General features: G+C 38.3%; 1 long non-coding RNA gene across 1 annotated transcript; it reads right to left on the bottom strand.

The window, feature by feature from the left end:
• Nucleotides 1-4,825: 4,825 nt before the first annotated feature.
• On the bottom strand, nucleotides 4,826-5,885 carry LOC131553453 (uncharacterized). Its single transcript, XR_009274188.1, has 3 exons — nucleotides 5,655-5,885; nucleotides 5,393-5,471; nucleotides 4,826-4,914 (listed from the first exon to the last, which is right to left on the bottom strand). It is a non-coding gene; the product is annotated as an uncharacterized LOC131553453 (long non-coding RNA).
• Between the last annotated feature and the right edge of the window lie 17,535 nt (nucleotides 5,886-23,420).

The raw sequence follows: 23,420 nt of genomic DNA, 5'->3' as shown, positions 1-23,420 counted from the left end.
CAGTGTCTCGCCTTAAATATATTTGTTAATATATTTTTAAAAAATTATGAACCAATGTACAGTATAACAGTGAGTGATTTCAGAAAAAGAAAGAAAATGTACCTTTATTGGTATTTGCTGCTGTCCGCTCCGGAAGATGCTCGCAGCTTTTATTATTATTTTATTATTACCCCCTGCTCTTTCGGGTGCCAGCGGATAGGCACCTAAACTACACTGTAAAGAGATTGCTGTAAATTTTACAGTAGCTGGATGTATTATTACTCAATACTCAACCCGCTCTTCCCTATGCAATTACAACTCATTTGAATCTCATGCCATTACTGTATCAGCTCCGATAAAACTCCAGATTGTGGTCATTTACCGTCCCCCTAGCCAAATTCTAGCCACCTTCCTAGAGGAGCTGGACGGGCTGCTGTCCTCTTTCGTGGAGGATGGCACTCCACTCCTAGTCTTTGGTGATTTCAACATTCACCTAGACAAGCCTTATGCTACAGACTTCCATTCACTCCTAGCTTCGTTTGATCTCAAACGCCTTACCACTACTAGCACGCACAAATCAGGCAACCAACTTGACTTAATTTATACACGCAATTGTACTGCAGATAACATTCTGGTACAACCGCTACATACTTCGGACCATTTCTTCATTACATTTACATTACACTTTGCTTCTCCTGTGCCACCAACCCCCCTACCAGTTACTTTTAGACGAAACCTCGCTCCCTTTCTCCTTCCCATCTCTCCTCTGTAGTATCCTCCTCTCTTCCTTCACCCACCCATTTCTCATCTCTGGATGTAAACGCAGCTACTGAGACTTTATGCTCTACCTTAACCTCTTGTCTAGACGACATTTGTCCTATCTCCTCTAGGCCAGCACGGGCTGCTCCTTCCAACCCCTGGTTATCCGAGGTTCTTCGTGAACATCGGACTACACTCAGAGCGGCAGAGAGAAAATGGCGCAAATCAAACGATCTGTCGGACCTCAGTAGGTACCAGTCTATGCTCACATCCTTCTCTGCTAAAGTCCACACTGCCAAATCCTCACATTTCCATAACAAGATCGACAGCGCTCCAGACATGCGTAATCTCTTCAGAACATTTAATTCCCTCCTCTGTCCCCCTCCACCTCCTCCCACCACCTCTATTACAGCTGATGACTTTGCCACTTTCTTTACAGACAAAACTACATCAATCAGTGGTCAGTTTTCACCTCCACGCACACAGGACCCTCACCCTACCACATCCACTGCTAAAACTCCCATCTTTTCTTTCTGTCCACTCACTGAAGCTGAAGTATCCAAGCTTCTCCTCTCCAACCATCCTACAACATGTCCTCTTGACCCAATCCCTCACACCTTCTCCAAGCAATCTCACCCACACTCTTACCTGCACTCACACACATCATCAACACATCCCTACTCACAGGTAACTTCCCCATTGCGTTCAAGCAGGCTCGGGTAACCCCACTGCTCAAAAAACCTACATTAAACACTTCTCTTATAGAAAACTACAGACCTGTCTCTCTCCTTCCGTTCATAGCGAAAACACTTGAACGAGTTGTCTTCAACCAAGTCTCACTGTTTCTTTCACAGAACGACAAACTGGATGCTAAACAGTCAGGTTTCAGGAGGGGCCATTCAACTGAGACTGCGCTTCTCTCGGTCACTGAAGCCCTGCAGTGCAAAAGCCCATTCCAAATCATCAGTCCTCATTCTGCTGGACCTATCTGCCGCTTTTGACACTGTCAATCATCAGATACTCCTGTCCACCCTCTCATCACTGGGCATCTCTGGCATTCCACTTCGCTGGTTTGAATCCTATCTCACTGGTAGGTCTTTCAGGGTGGCCTGGGGAGGTGAGGTATCCAAAGCACATCAACTGGTCACTGGGGTTCCTCAGGGATCAGTTCTTGACCCTCCTCTTCTCCACATACACTACATCACTGGGTCCCATCATACAGGCACATGGATTCTCATACCATTGCTACGCTGATGACACACAGCTCTACCTCTCTTTTCAACCAGATGATCCAACGGTAGCTGCAAGGATCTCAGGTTGCCTGGCGGACATCTCGGCATGGATGAAAGAACATCACCTGCAGCTCAACCTGGCAAAGACTGAGCTTCTTGTCCTCCCTGCCACTCCGACTCTACAGCATGACTTCACGATCCAGTTAGGTTCATCAACAATAACCCCATCAACTTCGGTCAGAAATCTTGGTGTAATCTTTGATGATCAGCTGACCTTCAAAGACCACATTACAAAACTGCTCGATCTTGCAGGTTTGCACTATATAACATCAGAAAGATCAGGCCCTTTCTGACAGAGCATGCTGCACAACTTCTTGTCCAGGCCCTTGTCATTTCTAGGCTGGACTATTGCAATGCTCTTCTGGCTGGACTTCCGTCTAACACAGTCAAACCTCTACAAATGATTCAGAATGCAGCGGCACGACTGGTCTTCAACGAGCCCAAAAGAGCCCATGTTACACCTCTCTTTATCTCCCTGCACTGGCTACCAATCACGGCTCGCATCAAGTTCAAGACACTGATGCTTGCATATAGAACAACCACTGGCTCAGCACCCGTTTACTTGCACTCTATTAACAAACTACATCCCTCCAGAAATCTGAGATCTGCTAGTGAGCGCCTCGTGATACCATCACAGAGAGGCGCAAAATCACTCTCTAGATCATTCTCATTCACCATTCCTGGCTGGTGGAACGATCTTCCCACCTCTATCCGGAATGCTGGATCCCTGTCAATCTTCAAGCAACAACTGAAAACTCATCTCTTTCGACAGCACTTGACTTCATCCTAAACTTAAAAAAAAAAAAAAATTATCTTTACTTATTCCTTCCTTTGGTAGTTTGTATTTATTTGAACAATGCCTGAGACTTGGTGTTGCAAGTACTTCGTATGTCTGATTGCCTCTTCAAGATTAATCGCTCTATGTATTCCCCAGTTGTAAGTCGCTTTGGATAAAAGCGTCTGCTAAATGACTAAATGTAAATGTAAATATTACTGTATTCTCATTTAAAGTATTATTCCTATTTTACCTATATAAAACAATCTAATTGCAGTACAACACTATATACCATATTATTTTACAACCCCATAAAGATCATTAACTCATTAGCATTTGTCTTTATAATATTCTTTTTAATTGTTGAACATGTTCTTTTTAAAAATACAAATGACAAATCTTCATCTCTAGCATGCAATAGCTGAAAAAGGGCATCACCACAGTCCCCTGTGGACTTTGTATCTGCAGCATGGCAAAACAGACTTCACAGAAATAAAAATACAGTAAAAATTTGTCTGTGTTGTGTTAAATTTCAGTAATTTTGGCAAAGTTGACAAGCTCTCTGATGAGAAACACCATGAGGGGATTCAGGCTGATGCTTTGTCTTTGCACCCTCTTCCCAGAATTCCATCTGATCTGTGACTCTGAATGGTATTTTGTGCCACCAGGGTTGATTCTCGGAATGAACCTGCAAGCACAAGAAAAAAAACATATTTCAAACAAGTGTTTACAGAATTTTCCCTAACTGCCAGATTTTGTGCTGTATGCACTTTGAGATGAATAAAAACACTATATACTCTGTGAACGCACCTACAAGGAAGGTGCATAATTAGTTGATAATCCATCACAAATCATTAAATTTATAATCCATTCCTTATAATGCATTCCTGTAGATCAAACAGTAGATCAAAGTCAAGTCAAGTCAAGTGACCATTATTTTATATAGTGCTTTTTACAATGCAGATTGTGTCAAAGCAGCTTTACAGTATTAAACAGGGAAATAGTGTGTCATTCTCCTCTGACCAGACGAAGCAGCAGGTTGTTCCATGCTGCAGCAGAGTCAGATTGTGCAGAGGACTCATCTGGTTCCCGTGGTCCTGTCCGGATGGCCGTCTAGGGGACAGGGTCTTCACTGGGGATCAGTCTCTGGGGCTCATCTAGATGTGCTGGTCTCTGCTGAAGTTCAGGGCTGTAGAGGTCATCTCTAGGTGCTGATCCATCATCTGATCTGGATACGGACTGGATCGGGTGGCTACGGTGACCTCGGAATAAGAAAGAAACAGACTAATATTAGTGTAGATGCCATTCTTCTTACGATGTAACGAGTACATCGGGTGTTATGGGAAGTGTAAACCGGTTCCGGTTGATTTAATTAATGCAGCCTAACAATCCTTTAACGGATTTGAATAATAGAAGCGTATTAGTGAGTTATGTGTAAGCCAGGCTAAAGAGATGGGTCTAGATTTAAACTGACAGAGTGTGTCTGCCTCCCGAACAGTGTTAGGTAGATTGTTCCAGAGTTTGGGTGCTAAATAGGAATAGGATCTGCCGCCCGCAGTTGATTTTGATATTCTAGGTATTATCAAACGGCCAGAGTTTTGAGAACGCAGCGGACGTGAAAGACTATAGTGTGATAAGAGCTCGCTCAAGTACTGAGGAGCTAAACCATTCAGGGCATTATAAGTAATTAGCAAGATCTTAAAATGTATATGATGTTTAATAGGGAGCCAGTGCAGTGTTGACAGAACCGGGCTAATATGGTCATATTTCCTGGTTCTAGTAAGGACTCTAGCTGCTGCATTTTGGACCAACTGTAGTTTGTTTATTAAACGCGCAGAGCAACCACCCAATAAAGCATTACAATAATCTAGCCTCGAGGTCATGAACGTATGAATTAACGTTTCTGCATTTGACATTGTGAGCTTAGTGTTATATTGCTGAAATAATGGGGTTGATTATCAAGGGAATGGATAACAATTTAAAAAAAAAAATACTTTTTTTTAGTTACTTCGGCTAACTTACCAGTTGATGTTATCCCCGTTACGATAGCAATCACAAAAAAAGCCTCCAACTGGAATGTATTGCAGATGACATGATCCAGACCACAAACTAGAAAATAATAATAATAATAATAATAATAAAAAAGCAGTAATTGAAAATACAGTTTGGGTAACTTAACTCAATAAAAATGTGTACATAATGCAGCACAGTTTGCTTTGGATTAAAGCATCTGGCAAAAGCATGAATGTAAATATAATGTAAAATCAAATGTATTTTGGGTTACCTAATTTCAATAAAATTGACAGCTGGCCATATTGTGATTCTGCCCTTCATAGTCAGCATCCCTGTTTTTGCTTGGAGCAACCTCCTGTAACAGAGTCACAATCCTGTTAGGCTGCTGCTCTCCACTAACCCACAGAACGGGTTGTACAGGAACGGACTAGCAATATATGGGAAGTTTGGCTAAGAAATATTATGAATGTTTATTTTATTATAACCTGTAAGTTCTGTTATTGTATGGTAGTTTTTTTTTTTTTTTTCTAGTGTCTAATTCAGCTAATATAGTAGTTGATGGCAGCTTACTCACCTGTTGTTACCACCTCTATGATTCAATCACAGGAAAAGACTCCAATACACCTCCGTTGCAGGTGACAATAGACTAAAACCTGAAAATAAAATACAAAAGATGTACATAACAGCGGTGTGTCTTAACTCATTTTTCTTTACTATTTTCACGTTAGCTCGCTGTTATACGTCTGACATAACCTGCGATAAAAAGGCAGTGTAGAATTATTATGCTTCCCTGATTAAAAAATTTACTTCAAATAACTGACTTTAACTCAACTTACCAGCTGATGTAATCACTGTCGCGATGGCTCCAAAATACACCCTCGATGTTGCAGACGATAAGATCCACAAACTTGATCATAAAAAACCGAAGAACTATAAAGAATAACAAAAACCGGATACAGTGTAGCTCTTCTGATTGGTCAAACTTCTCTGATCTCTGCAGAGGGCCGCCGCTGCCTCTACAGATGCACAAATCACTTTTGCTCCATTTGTCACACAGATACTTGGTGCAAAAGTGAGAGTGCGCGAAACTTGTCATTTGCAAGTGAAAAACAGCATCTGAGACTCGTAGCAGCAGATTCAAGCCGTTGTCGTTATGCACTTGTGTTTGTGCTAGAAAAAGCATCCAAGAAAAAAATATATATATGTGAGAAAACATTCTACAAGTGTGCAAATCTAATTGCAAGAATTCAAATACTGATTTGCGGATGTACAAATTTCGTCCACGACTTCACATTTTTGATGCAGGTGTGTGAGTGTGTTTTGCACCATATTCACTGCAGCAATAGTAGCAAAACATGTGAGAGTACAAGTTTCTTGATTTGTGATTCGTAGAATAGGATTTGTGTATCTGCAATGAAGGATCCGAGAAGGTGTAACTGTTGTGTTGTGTTTGTGGGAGAGAGAAAAAAATCTACAAGTTTGCAACTTTTGTCTGTGGCCTCAAATTTACTGATACACGTGTGACTCTTCTCTACAACTACAAATTCCGCTGTCACGGACGCTCAGTTGTTTTGCACCAAATTTACCTTCATAAAAATCTGCATAAAAGGACGTTCAAAAGGCACAGTTACATCAGCTAATATGTTTTTATATCAGTTTTGCATTTGTTAACACTATCGGGTAGGTTTAGGGCTGGATTTGGTGTAGGGCATATTTCCAACACCATAGAGCATTAACCTTTAGCGACAGTCCCCGGATATTTGAATTCTGAACCGCCGCAATACGTATCTGAAGCAACCTAATAAAAAAACAGCAATATGTACCAATATCTATGTAATAAAAACGTGCCAGGGTTCACATATTGAACCTGTGTTTTAGCGCCACTCAGTGAACATTTCTATTTGAAACTGAAGAACTGGCGAAACGTGCAGCAAGGTATGTAAAACGGTGTCGCACAAAAAGTGCGCAGAGGTACGTAAATGCCATGAGACCAGGTTGTCATATTTCTAGTCTGATAATCTGACCCTCAGTTATGTAAGTGACATGAGTGAATAAAATCAAAGATGCACAAGTCATCTAAGAAAACATTAATTGTTGCTTGTGCTTTATCTGACTAAAGTGTTTTTTTTTTTCCTCACCAGGATAATGTGGTGAAACCAAGCCAATCTTATAGCAATTTGTACATATTTTACGAGCTGGCTTATTGAGGTGAGGAGTGAGGTCGTACAAATTTGTAAAATTTTTGCTCAATTGTACAGATTTTATGAGTTCCCCAATTCATATGAATTCGTACGAATTACATACCCCTGACCCCGCCCCTAAAACTACCTGTCATTGGGGTACGAATTGGTCGTGAGATAGTGTTGGGTAAAACCTGTGAATGCACCATTTGTCACAAATTTCCAAAGAAAGAAAGAAAAAAAAACATTAATTTTGCTGATTTTGTATTTATTAGTACTAGAGGTTTTTCAATGACTCATTCTGAATGAGTTATGCTAGTAGGTGGCCCCAAGTTACTCTTTTTTTTTTTTTTGAGTGTCAATGAATCATAAGTTCAACCAAATCATTCAAAACGCTGATTTATTTATGAGTGAAACAAAACAAATGTCTATTTATCTATCTAGAGGGTTTTGCAGTATTCACAATCAAGCTGATTTTCTGAAGCACGGCTGTGACTACTGTGCTTTAAAAAGATGAGCCCTTCAATATGTCCTCCCAAACTTTCTGTTACTATAGAAAAAATGTCAACACAAGTTTTCAGTACAAACAGTGACATCCCCTACCAAAATCGAGTTGTTACAAGTCAGCTGGTGGGACAGCACCTTAATACAGCGGAATGATTCCCCAAAAACATCTGATGCCTACTGCTCCCTGCTGACATCCAGCATGATCTATCCATTTAGATGAGAATGTGATCCTTTTTTCTCTTCCCATCTATCTTCCAAAAGGATTTAGTTTATGACAACGCATCTGGAGCCTCTGTCTTCAGAAGCGTGGCCCGAGGGGAGGAAGGCCACCTGCTGCCGTGTCATTTTGACTCCTTCCTGTTCTCAAATCTGATGCTATGTTCCTTTGCTCTTTTGTAGGATTCACATGTGGGTGTTGTTCTGATGTTTTTTAATTGTGTTTAATCTACCATTTCAGCCTGTAATCCTGTTTTAATGGGAGCTTGTTTCCACCACAGGATTAAAATTAACAAAAACTTTTCTCCCGCAATTCTGAGTTTATATCACACAAACTCACAACTTTAACAGAAATAAAAGTCAGAAAAGTGAGAAATTTTAAAGCTGAGACCTTGTTTCTTACCAGAAGTAACCTGCACTGTCTTGTCTTTCGGTGTGTTGTCAGTTTCCTCTTTGTTCCACAATGTATTTTTCTTTTTCTGCGTGAGAACATGGTGTGAGACGCATGGCTTGTCGGACATAGCAACAGTACTTAAGGAGGGTGTTTTTTTTTTGAAGGGTCAGTTGTGAGAGGAAAAGTCTGAATTCTGAGTTTACAGTTTACAATTACGCTACCAGTCAAAAGATTTTGTGCAGTAGGATTTAAAAAAAATGTTTTTTAAGAATTCTCTTCTGCTCACCATGCCTGCATTTATTTGATCCCAAATTATAGCAAAAAAAGTAAAATTTTTGAAATATTTTTACTATTTAAAAGAAAAAAAGTAATTTCAAAGCTGAATTTCTAGCATCATTACTCCAGTCACATGATCCTTCAGAAATCATTCTAATATTCTGATTTACTGCTCAAAAACATTTATTATTATTATTATGTTAAAAACAGCTGAGTAGAATTGTTAAGGTTTCTTGATGAATAGAAGGTTGAGAAGAACAGCATTTATCTGATATAGAAATATTTTGTAACATTATAAATGTCTTTATCACTTTTGATCAATTTAAAGTGTCCTTCCTAATAAAAGTTACGCTTTTGAATGGTATGGTGTATAATGTTACAAAAGCGTTTTAATTTCAGATAAATGCTGATCTTTCTATTCATCAAAAAAAATAATTAATAATAATAATTTACAGTTTTAAATTTTTTTAATAATAAAGGTTTCAATTTACAGTTTTAAATACTTATAATAATAAAGGTTTCTTGAACAGCAAATCAGCATATTATAATAATTTATGAAGGAATGAGAAACTGAAGCTGACAGTAATGCTGAAAATGTAGCTTTGATCACAGGAATAAATTACTTTTTGAAATGTATTCAAACAGAAAGCAGTTATTTTAAAATAGTAGAAATAATTCACAATATTACTGCTTTTGCTGTATTTTGGGATCAAATAAATGCAGGCTTGGTGAGCAGAAGAAAATTCTTAAAAAATAATAATAATTAAACATCTTGCTGTTCAAAAAACTTTTGACTGGTGGTGTATGTGTTTATATTTTGCAGTTTATTTATTTGAATCCGCATTAGCTATGCCCAAGAGCATTGCTAATCTATTCCACAGAACAATTCATTCATATGTAAAATTCATACACTGTACAAAGAACTGAATACATTTTTCACATTTCAGGACACTTTAAACATTTCTTCCACCTTTTTAGTACATGAAACACCTGCTTCAAATCTTATTCCTCATTCAATTAATTCCTATACCTCAACATTCTATAAATACAATAATCCAAGGTGTGCCTTTAAGAATCTGTTTTCCGTGTTATCCTAATTAATGACAGTGGTAAGAGATTCCTGTTATGTGTGTTGGCTAGTCAAACGCACGACGAGGGAGGATTCCAAACAATAGTCTTTTAATAATAGTCCACAGAAGAATTCCAGGAGCAAGGGGTAGCAAAACACATAATGCAAACGTAATAGCAGACTTAATGAGAGGAGAACACAGGCTTTAAATAATCAACGTAATCAAAGGGGAACAGAAACAGGTGAGGAGCTAATTAACCAATCAGGGAACTAAAGAAACTGGGTCAATATGTGACAATTCCATGATTTCATTGCCTATATACTACTGTATGTTTTATAAAATTAGTTTTAGCATTGGGGAGTAAAAATCTACCCACTGTTGCTAGTCTAGTAGCATATTCATGTGACTGAAGATTTGATTATAAATGATAATACTGATCCAATGGAATTTTAAACTGGGAAACCTTCCATGTTGATAACAGCATTGCGGCAATCATCCTATCTTCCACTCTAAGACATTTAAGATTAAAACGCATACTGTTTATATTTCTACCAAACGGACACTGGAGAATTAATCGTGCTGCCTTATAATTTGTAATTAAAAAGGTGCTATGTGTGTATTTAGTTAGTTAGTGGTGGAAATATGTATTGTAAAAGGTATTTTGAACTCAATTTTAACAAATAAATAAATAAATGAAAAAGTAAAAAAAAAAAAAAAGAAAAAAAAAGCCCTGGTTATGTTCTAATATCCAATATATAGCAAAAGAGAAATCAAAACAGTCCAATGGGTTAAAACAGCTTTTCAAAAACTAAGGTGCTGCTCAGTGGGCTGAACGATTCCCATGTTTCCCACTTAAGGGATGTGCTTCAAATGTCATGTTCCCTCTTGTATCTGTATGAAGAACAAAAATTTTCAATTCAGGTATGATGAGCACAATAAATAATACAAGGGAACTGGGAGCCAATATTCGAGGGGGCACTGTAATTTTGCCTGGGGTGAAAAGCGTGTATGCCATAAAAGTTACTGCATAGTGAGCTAAAACAAAGCAGCTGATACCCCTCAGAACTGATCCACGTTCGCTCAAAGCTAGCGTATTGTCACATAGCAGATTAACGTTGCAGTGATAACGGCCTCATAACATTGCTGTTAGTAATACAATTATGGACTCATAAAATGAAGCTCAATAAACAAGAGAAGCCTAGGAAGTCTTTAGTGAGAATGTTGTCAGATTTAAATGATCAATTAAAGCCAGCTTGTTATGTTTAAAACTCACTGATCATTCTTAATCATGTGAAGTTTTGCCGTGCACACAAATGCCAGTTGATTAGCTCTTGCAATGATGCATTGTATTTCTGCATTGTCTTCTGTGTCCTCTTTTCTTCAGCAGTAAATTTGCCTGCAGTCTGCGAGGGAAATGTTTCTCTTCAGTTGCCTCAGCTGTATATCGGCCCGTTGACGTTTGATCTTACTGTACGTCACCCGCATTGGAAACGGCTGATTTTGAACAAAGAACTTTTTCTTTTTAATTCCCCCACACTGACAATAATTCTAAAGCAGTAGTCAAGGCAACATGGAGTAATAGAAGAGGAAGACAGAGACACAGCTGCTTATAGGCACGAGGATTCAAACTTCACCACAGTTCTGCTGCCTCAATCCCAGCTCATTATCCACAACTAAGGCCCATGTAGGAGGATGAGGACTTCTGGGACAGAGAGAGAAAAGGGAGAGAGTGAAGGGGAAGGGAGATACATTGGCCTGACAAGTTTGAAGTACTGTTCGTAATTGTTTTCACAGCCTAGAGGAGGACTGTGTCAATGTCGAGCAAGAATGATGACAATGCAAAAGATACAGTGGATGTTTATGCAATAAGTGGACCAGGCTATAAAGAGACTGAAAGAAATATGAAGGATCGTTTTAGCAACATCAGCAAAGCTTACTTAATTCTGAAGTGGACTCTTATTTTTTGGGGAGATACTCAAGATTATATTTGTTTTATTTTTATTTTTTTCACCAGAATATGTATTTAATTTTTAAAAAGTATCTTGTGATGCCTAATGAAATTGTGATCTTCCTGTTGGGTGACACAGATTAGTTCAGATACTCATTAGTGTTGTGGCAGGGTTTCTGCTGGTCTTAAAAAAGGCTTAAAAAGTTTTAATTTGCCTTTCCACAAATGATGGCCTTAAAAAGGTCTTAAATCAGAGCAGAAAGTCATGAATTCACAAAGTCACGGCATTAGATATTGCATGCACTGCAAAAATAAAAAATAAAATAAAACATCTTCTGCTGTTATTTATTTATCTTTTATTTTTTGTCTCATTTCTAGTACAAGTATCTAAACATATTTTAAATCAAGATACATTTACTTGCAAAATGCAAAATGAAGATATATGTCTTGTTTTCTGAGAACTTTCACAAAATTAAATGCATTTATCATTTCTATTCATTTAATTTTCTTAAAGTTCTTAAAGAGTCTTCACCAAACTTACAGAAACTGTGTGATAATACATATTAGTATTATAGTCACATTTTTAAATCCCTACATTTATTAAAATTCTAACGATGAAAGATATTGGCTACACTCTTAATAAAGGTCCCAAAAGGGTGTTTTTGCAGTGATGCCATAGAAGAACCAAAAAGTGAAGTTCCTAAAAGAACCATTTTGAAGAACATTTTAAAAACCCGAAAGAACCTTTTCTACATTTGAAAGGTAACGTAGATGTTCAAGGTTCTTCATTGAACCACTGATGCCAATAAAGAACCTTTATTGTTAAGAGTGTAAAAGTTTTCTAATTCTGTCTTTCTACTTATTTAATATTTTGTTTCTTTTGTATTTCATTTGTATAAGTGTAAAAATGTACTGCATAGTCTTATATTAATCAAAACTGTTAACTGTTTGATAGCTTCATAGAGATGTCTGCAGAAAAAGAACTTCCACAAGGTCCAAAGCAACCATAGCTTCAGGCTTTACGTGATTTACACCAGTAGAATGGTCCTGGAACAACAAATTCTGTTTTTCCTGGTCCACAGTTCATTTCAACCAATCCCTGACCTATGATTCTAGAAGTAGTTTTAAAGGGGCCATGAACTGAGAAATCAAAATTCCCTTGTGTGTTTCAGAACTCAAAACTTTCTTGTTAGTCTAACAACAGCTTATATTGAAGCCAAAAGGACAGCTTGTGGAATAAAGTGTATGATGTAATAGTGTGTGGTTAAACACCGCCTCCACAGAAGAAGATCAACGCCTGCTTCTACATCACTGCCTGTTTAGCCCCGCTCGCCTATTTGCGCACATAGTAGGTATAAGTGACAAGAGCAGCAAACACAGGTCTACCTTGAAACCAAATGATAAACTTTATTTGATTAACTTTATTTTTAATTAAGTGCCAGACCGTGTCAGTAAGAACTTGGTCCTTTGTTCACTTCATTTTACTTCGGATTAATTTACAGACAAGGCACAATTTGGCACAGGATTTTCAGAAAGACTGAAACTAAAAGATGATGTTGTGCCAATTATATTGGATCAGATGTCGCACCACACAAGTGTAAATAACTGTTTTTATTACGTTATTACTATTGCTTTATCTGTTATTACAGATTGTTTGATATGTACTGAGAATTTATGCGTTTTTAACCACTTAATGCATTTTAAATCACATCAGAGTGTGGCAATGCGGAAACTCTGTGCCACAGGAAATTGTTTACTTTCACTTTGCGTGATTGGGGTGTAGTGTTTCAACTAACAGCAGAAGGAAGGAGGATATAAGGAAGCATGTCATACCCGAGAGAGATTGTGGCATCAGTAAGGTTTGCAGTAGTGAGAGTGAGGGAGTGGATTACCGTGCGAAGTGGAAAGATGGCCGCTTGTTGAACTGTTGCTTCCTGTGATCAATGTCTGGTGCATCGCGGAGTTTCACTTTTTTCTTTTTAAGCACTGCACTCCAAGATCGTCTGCTTTTAGTAAAGCTGTTCTAAAAACAAGTGATAGCTGTTCATCCACCTTTACTGGTGTCTGACAAAACCCGCTACGCTCTCCAGTTTCCTTCATGACTGCAAACTTGGTCAGTACCTCTACGCCGCCATTACACACACTCATTCATTCACCACTACACACGCACGCACGCACTCGCACAACATTTACTTCTGCACATTCAATGTGCTTATTTTATTTGCATGGTTATTTTTGCTTTTTAAGATTGCTTTTTTTTTTCTTTTCTTAACTATGAAATGAACAATGTTTAATGTTTCTTTTTTCTCTTTTTCTATGGACAATTTACAGTGGCGTACCGTGGGGTTTCAGTCAGGGCCTTCAATAAACAACTGTAAAATACATGCATGCATCTTACACATCTCTGTTACAGTTAATGCAGCTATATGCATATAATGCACATATTATGCCGCACACAGGCTCTCAACAACAATGACAGCTGATCAACAATTTCAACAGTAGGCTAGATTAGGGTGGGTTAAATGCTGAGTAAACTTCCCTACATGGATCAGTAAAAGTAATCCGCCAATACACAGAGATGGTCCTCACTGCAGAACTCAAGATCCAGGGGACATGGATGGATCTAGATCCAACTCCTCCCACCTTAAATGCTGGACATCCACACACCACACCACAGTATTGTCAACGCACCATGTACACCTCCATAACAATGTGCATGATACAATTCTCATCAAATAATAACGCACTCACCTGTCACTTGTAAAACAAAGTCCATGGGTTTGTCATTCCATGTCCCTTTACTCGTATTAAAAAGTAAACACTGCCAACAAAATAACGGGTGCTCGGTGCTAGCTGTTAGCCACTCATAGTCTAACATAGTGCACTTATAGTTGCAATCTTTGAAAACCTTTGCTGGCCTTTGCTAGCGAATTCAGTTTTGGTGTAGGTCTTCCTTTCACAGTTATTCTCTTTTGTCTGCAAAAGACGTTTTTAGTAGATTGGCAACAAGATCTGGTGTAGGCGCTGTGACGACTGTGGCTGTCATTTTCTTTTCGTTGACTTACAATTTTGTACCTTGGAAATTCCTCACTAAAGGGGCGGTGTAACGCTGGGGGTAGCACTGGGCACATGGCTAGGACCCAGAGGGCGGGCTGTCACTGAACGTCAATTTGATTGGCTGATGATTCTGTCACTAATGCTTGTAACAAATCAGACGTGACGTCTTTCAACAAAAGGGTAGCAGTATTGTAACAGGTGGTTTCTGGTTTTTGCTATCCTGGGTTAATTTAAATTTTGTCAGGATTAATCCTGACAGGTGCCCGAACATTTCCTTTACTATAGCTTATCTATTCTAGGGCGACTGCCATCGTTACAAGCGTCCATCTGTGAAGGCTGTAGGCTGTCAAACATACACAACTGTTAGCCGATCATAGCAGTGGACTAAAATAGCCTGTTACTTCTAAATTATGTTTTTTGATGTAAACATTTTGATAACATTATAAATTGACCTCAAAGAACAGTAAAATAAATAAATAAGCAGCTCGTGACCCCTTTAAAGTTTTGATTGCTTCTTTCTGGAACAACATTTTTGATCAAAGATGTTGATCCAAGAATGTCTTACACTGTGCCAAGTGTACTTTAATGTTTGCATTGTTGGATCAACAGCAGAAATTAAAGGTCAAAGGATGTTCAAGGTGGCCATGAGCTTATTTTTTTCTTCAACAGAATCGAATGCATGAACACTATATGTGATGAGAAACCCATTACCTGTCATTTCTATTTATAATAATGACTCTTTGTTTATTTACAAACCTCAGTGCCTCTTCTCTCCTGCATCAAGAAAATAAAACGGGTCAATAAATTCCACTTTTATTATTTCTATCTGCCAGGTGGTGAAATTAATTACCCTGAAAAATGAACAGCGTTGTAACATCATTCAGTTTAGAGAACTGCAGGGGGGCTATGTAAATATTGTCAGCAGCAAGATGGCTCCTCCAAAGCTGTAAAAGCTCTCTCTTTGACACTCAGCATTACCTCTGCTACAGCTGATGTCATGCCAGGAGAACTCTCTCTCGAAATAAAAAAAATGAAAAGCTTTTGATGCTGTTAAAACGCAAAACAATTTCAATCTTTTATTCTTCTCAGGTAGCCATTATATTCCAGGAGACTCTACCTAAGAAGTGCTGTCCTGTGCTGCCAAGCGATTTCTAGGCCATTTACTGTCCTTTTATGTTCTCCCTTCCCATTTAGATGTCCTGATTTCTCACCCGCTGTTTTCTACATGCTGCTGTTTTCTGCATCAAGCTCTGAAGATGCTGTCAGGAGTAGGCCTACTAGAGAATCCTCTTTCTGGCCAAATTCTATCGCATTATATTGTTGAGATGGTTTTGAGTTCCTGGGGGATCTTGAATCTTGCTTGTTTGCTGTCAGATCTTGTTTGTCTCTTTTGAATGTGGATTGTCTGCAGCCTCTAATCAAAGAGTTTATCTTCAAAACATCATGAGTGTTTTAGGATTACAAATGTAAGAATCTGTTTAAGATCTGCAGATCCTACATCCTGACGTAACATCATATGAAAAAAACTAAGATGATGTTATACTATGTTGTAACGGGCATTTATTGTGAACATAATGGCATCTGTTAACTTATTAGATTCAATATAGTTTCTAGTGAGGGGGTTCTGCTGGTCTTTGATCTTCTACTGAAAGTTAACTACATGTGAATTTTTACACGCATTTAGTTTTCATGGCCAGGTGCAGCTTAAACAATTGCGGTACTGTTATCTTTGGGGAGAAGGTTTGCTGAAACTCACAGTCGTGTGTTGATTTCTTGTATTGTCTTTAGAGGTAAACGCTTTTAAGGACTGTCTACTGAATGCCTATAAAATACAATGTATCACTGCCTCAAAGCCAGTTCAGACTACACAATTTTTATCGGTTTCGACAGTCAATGTGCCAGATTACACGATTTTGACTCCTAAAATCTTGTCGTGTCATGAACAAGAAACATGTCAGACTACAAGTTTCTTTCTGAACATTCTTTGCTTGTAGTCTTTAACAACATGCATGCTGTCATCGATAGTGTGGGACTAGACAGGTGGTGACATGAGTGTAAACAAACAATGGCTAGCAAACAGCGTGTTCTGCCCAGACTTGTCATCAGAAAAGCCCATATAAAAGAAAACCTGACCGTGGACACAAATCTGGAGTGCATGAAGAGGACTGTCAAAGAGAACTGAGGTAAAATAGTTTTTAACTGACCCTTTTCACTCTGTCGTGGTAATCCCTCAAGAAAACATCATAAATGTACTAAATTGAGGGCCAGTTTGACTGTTCATGCAGTTATTTGTGTAATAGGTTTATTCCTTGTGTGATTATTAGTCTGGCAGTTAGTTAATGACCTATAGTTAGGACCCAGACCGTGTTAGAGACCCGGATGCTGGTGCAGTTTAGAAAAGGTGTAGGCGCTGTTATTATAATAAGCGTGAGATCATTGGACCTAATGGTGATAATAATGTCATTTCATCTGCAATGCTTTGAGTAATTGCATGTGTGCGTGCATCAATAAGTTAATTTCTTCATACTGTATATTTACATTGCTACCGTTAATTTATGTTTAAAGACGTGCTTATCGCATATGCTGTAACGTTTACTCATTTGTGTCAATCGGAGAGAAAGAAGCAGTGAGAGACGTTGAGACAGATGTAAAGCGTTTCGTTAATAGTGAATATTGATCTATTGTGCGTACCGTTGTGGCTCCCGCTGTTAGCAGGGGATAATCGCTGCATTTGGGGTAAAAAAGACAGAATTATGTATTGTGCCAAGAAGGTTGTCTGTTGGTTCACACAGGCATGAACTGATTGACAGCTGCCTTTAGCGGAGCCTTCACCGATTACCTCCATTAATCAAAGCGTTCAGCACAGTCTTCTATGCGTGACGTCACTTCCCACTACAAACACGCCCTCTAGTATAGTCCCGCCCCTTCACAATGATTGACAGCTTTCTGTGTAGACCTCGGAAATTCAAATGCAAAAGGAATTGCGATTTCATTTGAGTTTTGGCAGGTTACATGCACGACGTAGAGAAAGTGAAAAAGCAAATGTGGTAATTAATATTGCTATATAAATATGACAGGCTCATAACTCGTAAGACATGGGAAATACAATTGCAAATGGACTTTGCGTTTTCATTTGAAATGTGACAGTCACTGTGCGTTCGCGAAAGTGAAAATGCAAACGGTAATACAAGATTTGCAATTGCATTTGGATTATGTCACAGTTTATGCGCTCACATGTGGAAAATGCGAATTGAAAATACAATTTGCAATTGCTTTTGAAAATAGTCTGGAAAATCCTTCCATACTTTCTCTGTTGACGTGAAGCATCACAGGCATGGCATCAGTTGTCGTGCACGACACACTACACAAGATGAATTGATTGAATCTTGCGTCCTTTACGAATCCCCACGACACCCTACTTCAAGCAAATCGTGCCAAGATCAGGCCAATACTCTAATGACCGCTATAGTTGACATGTAGTTGCAGAGTTACTTATCAACAGCTGTTTAAAGCGTGCCATCGAAATAATAAAACTGATATTACAGTAAAAATAGTTCAAAGCAAATGTGTCGTATTACAAAGTCATCTGATCTGGTATCTGATCTTATGGATGTTTGGGAAAAAAATTATATATATATATATATATATATATTGTTGTTGTTATTAAAAGTGGTCTTTGTCTGCTTTAAAGTAGCATGAGAGATGGCAAAATATGAGCCTTATAATACATTATAACTATGAGAAATATAACCCATTGAAACTTAAGTGGATGCAATGTGTTCACTGTGTGCTATAAATCATCATACTCTTAATAGCTATAACCACAAATAAGTAAATATTATAATGCATTAAAACTGTTCTTATAAATATTCTTTAGATCATACAACATATTATGAGGTTGTTTATAATGCATTATGCATTCATTATAATGCCTTAAGAATACCCTTATAATGTGTTATAAATACGGGCTTCAAAGTGTTACCACTATCATTATTATAGCCTACATTTACTAATTATGAAACAAAACACTTTGTTTCCTGCTTTTTACACTTTTGTTAATTTCTGTTTAAAATAAAAACCAATAGATCTGTAAATGTATTAATACATTGTATATTAAACGTATAGATAATGTTACTAAACACTTTCTCTGTGAACAATTTCTGCTTCAAATTTTAAAGCAATAGTAGATTTGGTCAGATGTGTATATAGCTATAGATCTTCATTTATCTAGCCATCTATCTCTCTATATAAAACATTAAGTAAATTCATATTAATGATATAGTTTGCTGTACTTGAAATTAAAACACTAAAAAAAAGTATGTCAGTCCATTTTCAAACTGTACAATTTGTAAAACTTGGTCCAGAGGTACGAAACCCAGCTATGACTATCTAAAGGATTAGCAAATAATTAATTACATGATGAAAGTAAGATGGTGCACTAATACCTTATTTTATATATTCATATTTACATACTGACATTTGATGTTCACTTACTTGAAAATATAACCACAGTGCCCACACTTGAAATAACATTTGAAAGTAGGTTTATGTAAGGATGGTTCTTTCTTTTACAGTTAAGGTGGCTCTCTAAGCTGCCATGCAGTTCACCCAAGGGGGGTAGTGTCATGTATAATGACAACTAACCTACCTCTGTCTGAGGCTGAAGGATTTAATAGAGGCCAACCAGTGGATCATGTCGAGACACTTCACACACTCCTGTGGTGGAGAAGAGCAGTAAGGTGACAGTGGACTCTTTCTACGATGCAATCAGGCCTGCATTTGCCCTCAAGAGGCTTGTGATCTTGATGATTTTGTCTGTTTTTTCCCTGTGATGTATTCACCATGAGGTGTGCCGCCCCACGGGACTGTGTTCCAGGACCTGGTTTAATGTTAGATTGTAAAGCTGGAAGGCAAGTGGGAAGCCATTTCATGGCTCTCAAGCTCAGATGTGAAAGTAATACTCAGCTGGTGTTACAGCAGGCCTCTCTGGATTGAACCTGTCATAATAAGTTATTTCACTGACATTGAAGATGTGTGTAAAAAAAAAAAAAAAACATGATTAAACATTGCAACCACGTAGATGGTTGATGCATACTAATAAGCTAAATGACTTTATATGGATGGACGATGTGTGAACTCGCAATGACATTAAAGAATAAGCGGGTGATACGTCTGGACATGATCCAAACCTCAGAGACAAGAGGGAGCAAAAGGCCTTTTGAAAGTTTTTTCCAGCAGAGTGACATTGAAGTGTCATTCTGGCCGTTTTCCCCATCCACACTGCTGAATACGCCATTACAGTGGCTTTGTTCTTGACGGGCACTTTCACTACAAAGGTAGGAACCGGACGAGGGAAGAGTTTTGATGAAGCAGATGCCATCGAAGGGGCATCCATGGTCTTCTATCTAGTCCACCACAGCTGATGGGATTACATTTTGGGAATGGACAACTCCTGTCTTGCCTGCACAAGCCACATATGTCTATTCTTCAAGTAGACAAAGTGGAGCGAGAAAGGAGGCGGGGGTGTGGATGATTAAATGAAATGTTGTTTGGGTTAGTATGCTCAATGGAATTGAGGGTTCATTGTGTTGGACAGATAGAGAAGAGGCCAGAGGGAAGTTCTGCGGTGAGATTAACTTTAAGCCTTCCATTCTTTCTGACCACGTATATTTTCAATCAGAGTTCTGTAATCACTCTGCTCCAACTCCAATCCAGGTTTTCCATTTTATGCTCATTTGTGAGAAAACTCCATTAATTTGCACCCAGTTACTGCTCCACCATAAAGCTATTACATTAGTGTAGGATTAGTTTGATGATACGATTGCTTGGGATTTAAAAAAAAAAAAAAAGACTACACAATCATCACAATTCAGCTTACAAGCACATTTATATTTTTCATTTATTTATGACCACAAAACCAGTCATATGTAGTAAGGGTATATTTGTAGCAATAGCCATAAATACATTGTATGGGTCAAAATTATTGATTTTTCTTTTATGCTAAAAATCATTAGGATATTAAGTAAAGATCACATTCCATGAAGATATTTTGCAAGATTCCTACAGTAAATATATCAAACTTCATTTTTGATTAGTAATATGCATTGATAAGAATGTCATATGGACAACTTTAAAGGTGATTTTCTCAGTATTTTCATTTTTTTGCACCCTCAGATTCCAGATTTTCAAATAGTTGTTTCTCAGCCAAATATTATCCTATCCTAACAAACCATATTCTAATGGAATGCTTATTTATTCAGTTTTGTGATCCAGGGTCACATATTTATATTTTAATTATTTTCAGTTGCAATGTTCAGATATGCAGATCTACCTAGATAATAGTTCTCCCAAAAATGAAAATTACCCCATGATTTACTCAACCTCAAGCTTATTATACGCCTACGTTCCCAGAGCCATGTGGAGCACTTTTTATGATGATGGAGGCATTTTTTAGGCTTCAAAATCTCGACCACCATTTACTTCCATTATTAAGCTTGGAAGAGCCAGGACATTTTTTAATTTAAAGGTGCAGCCGGAGATCTCGGAAAATACTATCTTTCGCCTGATAGCACTGAAAGAGAACGTCCCACCATCCCTGCAATTGCCGTCCAAAGCCACACCCCCTGAACGCGCATACGCTTAAAGAGCAGAATACCAGTGACAACATTAAATTGTCAACAGTTTCCAATTACAGTCCTCGTGCCCTCCCTGTTCTGCACATTTCCGATGTATATCTTATCACATCCAACGGTTGATCTGTTCGACCGTAAGTCATAAGTGCCCTGCGAAGTGGACATCACCAGATATCCCACCATGATTCCAGTTCAAAGCGAGCGTATATGTTCCATACAAAGGGCATTAAAGTATGCGAGACGTGAATTTAAATTGTATTTATTTACAGGCATGTATTATTTCACACTTCTCTAGTAAGTTTCATCTGTGTGTGAAGACGCTGCATAGCGCAAATCCGTGAATGAATGTTCTGAAGTGAAATAAACTTCAACGGATTTTCCCTGTTCAGGGAGTAGGGAGCAATGAACACTGTGTAGGGAGCATGTCAATTGGAAAACAGTTCATGCACTTAGCTCTCTTTTAACGAGCTGGTTATCTGATTCAAGTGTGTTAACTAAGCAAGACATGCAAAATATGCAGAGCGGGGAGCGCGGGGACTGGAATTGGGAACTGCTGGGCTACAACATGTGTCATTCACCGGTGAGATAACTTTATAACACAGTAAGTACTACAATACCAGGAAGGAAGATCGGGTTGTTGATGTTTGCCTGCCATTCTCACTCTGTCTGTACAGCGTACGGGATCGCGCTGATGACGTATCCTGTCTGCGCGAACAGGGTGCGCAGAGGTATGCTAATACATATGTTGATAGGCAGGTAGGAGAGACAATTAAAACGCTCGGACCGAACGTTTTGATTGGACGAAGATTTCTTGGTCCTACACCGTCCACACAATATATAAATACAGGTAAATACATTTAGACCACATGACTTAATGATTGCTATCAGGATGTGAAGAGACTTTCAACCAGAATAACAAAAAATGTTTCTGAAGACAATCACCTATGGCACCTTTGCATTCGTCTTTAAGAAGAAAGTCATATACACCTAGGATGGCTTGAGGGTGAGTAAATCATGGGGTAAATTCATTTTTAGGTGAACTCTCCCTTTAAATGGTTGTCTTATCGCATGTGTTATTTTGGCAATATTCTAATAACCTTTATTCATATTAGAGCAATAATAAATACATTATTTTTGCTTTTTATTTTTAAGTTACACAATTATAAATGCATCTTTGCATTGACTCTAGAGCAAACTGTCTCATCAGCTACATTTTTCTTCAGCATATTCTTGAAAATAATTATTAATAATTTGAAAAGAATTGAATAGAATCATGACTCAATGCAGCAAACTGCTATCAGAGCAAATATTTACACCGCATAAATCTGAGATAAATGAGTTACATTACTACCCTACTTTATTTTTCTTTTCATTTGTGAAATTAACATTTTATCAATATTTTTTCTCACCACTTTATAAATTCATGCATCATTAATTTTCACAAAATGTATTTCAAATAATTTCATGAATTCCTTTCATTATGAGTGTTAACAATAATAATTGGTAACAATTCTTGTTGACATTCAGTTGCATAATGGGCTGATGTGTTGCACTCGTGAAGGAGCGATTTTGGAGCGAGAGAGAACACAGACGCTCCAGCTTTACAATGCTTACTCCAGGCACATATTCTGCTTTCAATCCTCGTATATGAACAGGCATTAAAAGATCTATCCATAGTTAAATACGCAGACTGACAATAAAAGATTAATTTAGGCCTGTTTACCAGAGATCAAAAGGAATCAGCTGGAGCGATGAGTTGTTTGCTGAAGGAAGAAGTAGCGCGAGTACTGTGAGTGTTGATGTGTCACATTGACCTAGCAGGAACAGCTCTGCATCACGCCACTCGCCTAATGAGGTTTTTGACAACGGCCAGCTGTTCCTGGAGAGGTGAAGAGGGTATCATCTCCAGAACCGTCACACTTGCCCACTTTGTGCCAGCTTACTGCAGTCTAATTGACATCTGCCTGACTCTCTCTTCACAAAAGCTGGATGGGAAGAAGCGAAAACCAATTAAAATCCGATCAATGAGTGCTTTCTTCACGTACACAAAAAGATTCCTGTGGTTCGGTGCAAGTTTTTCTGTTTAAGCACTCGTGTGGTTTGTTTTCTAGCTTTGTTTTGTATGAGTAAGCTCAGGCTAGGAGAACAGTTATTACAGACTCTTTACAGAGGCTGTGTGTGACCCCTGTCTGAAGGTGAACGCCACCGGCTGCTCCAGCATAGTCCATCACAACACTGCTTACCGCTTTCCATTACACTCCAGGTGCTCTTCAGTACTGCTGATACACACAAAACACACACTCGCACACAATATAGCTCCAT

The sequence above is a fragment of the Onychostoma macrolepis genome, chromosome 14 (assembly GCF_012432095.1).
Source record: "Onychostoma macrolepis isolate SWU-2019 chromosome 14, ASM1243209v1, whole genome shotgun sequence".
In the NCBI taxonomy this organism is placed as follows: domain Eukaryota; kingdom Metazoa; phylum Chordata; class Actinopteri; order Cypriniformes; family Cyprinidae; genus Onychostoma; species Onychostoma macrolepis.
Note: the sequence above shows the minus strand (reverse complement) of the source record. Positions and strands in the feature narration are given on the sequence as shown.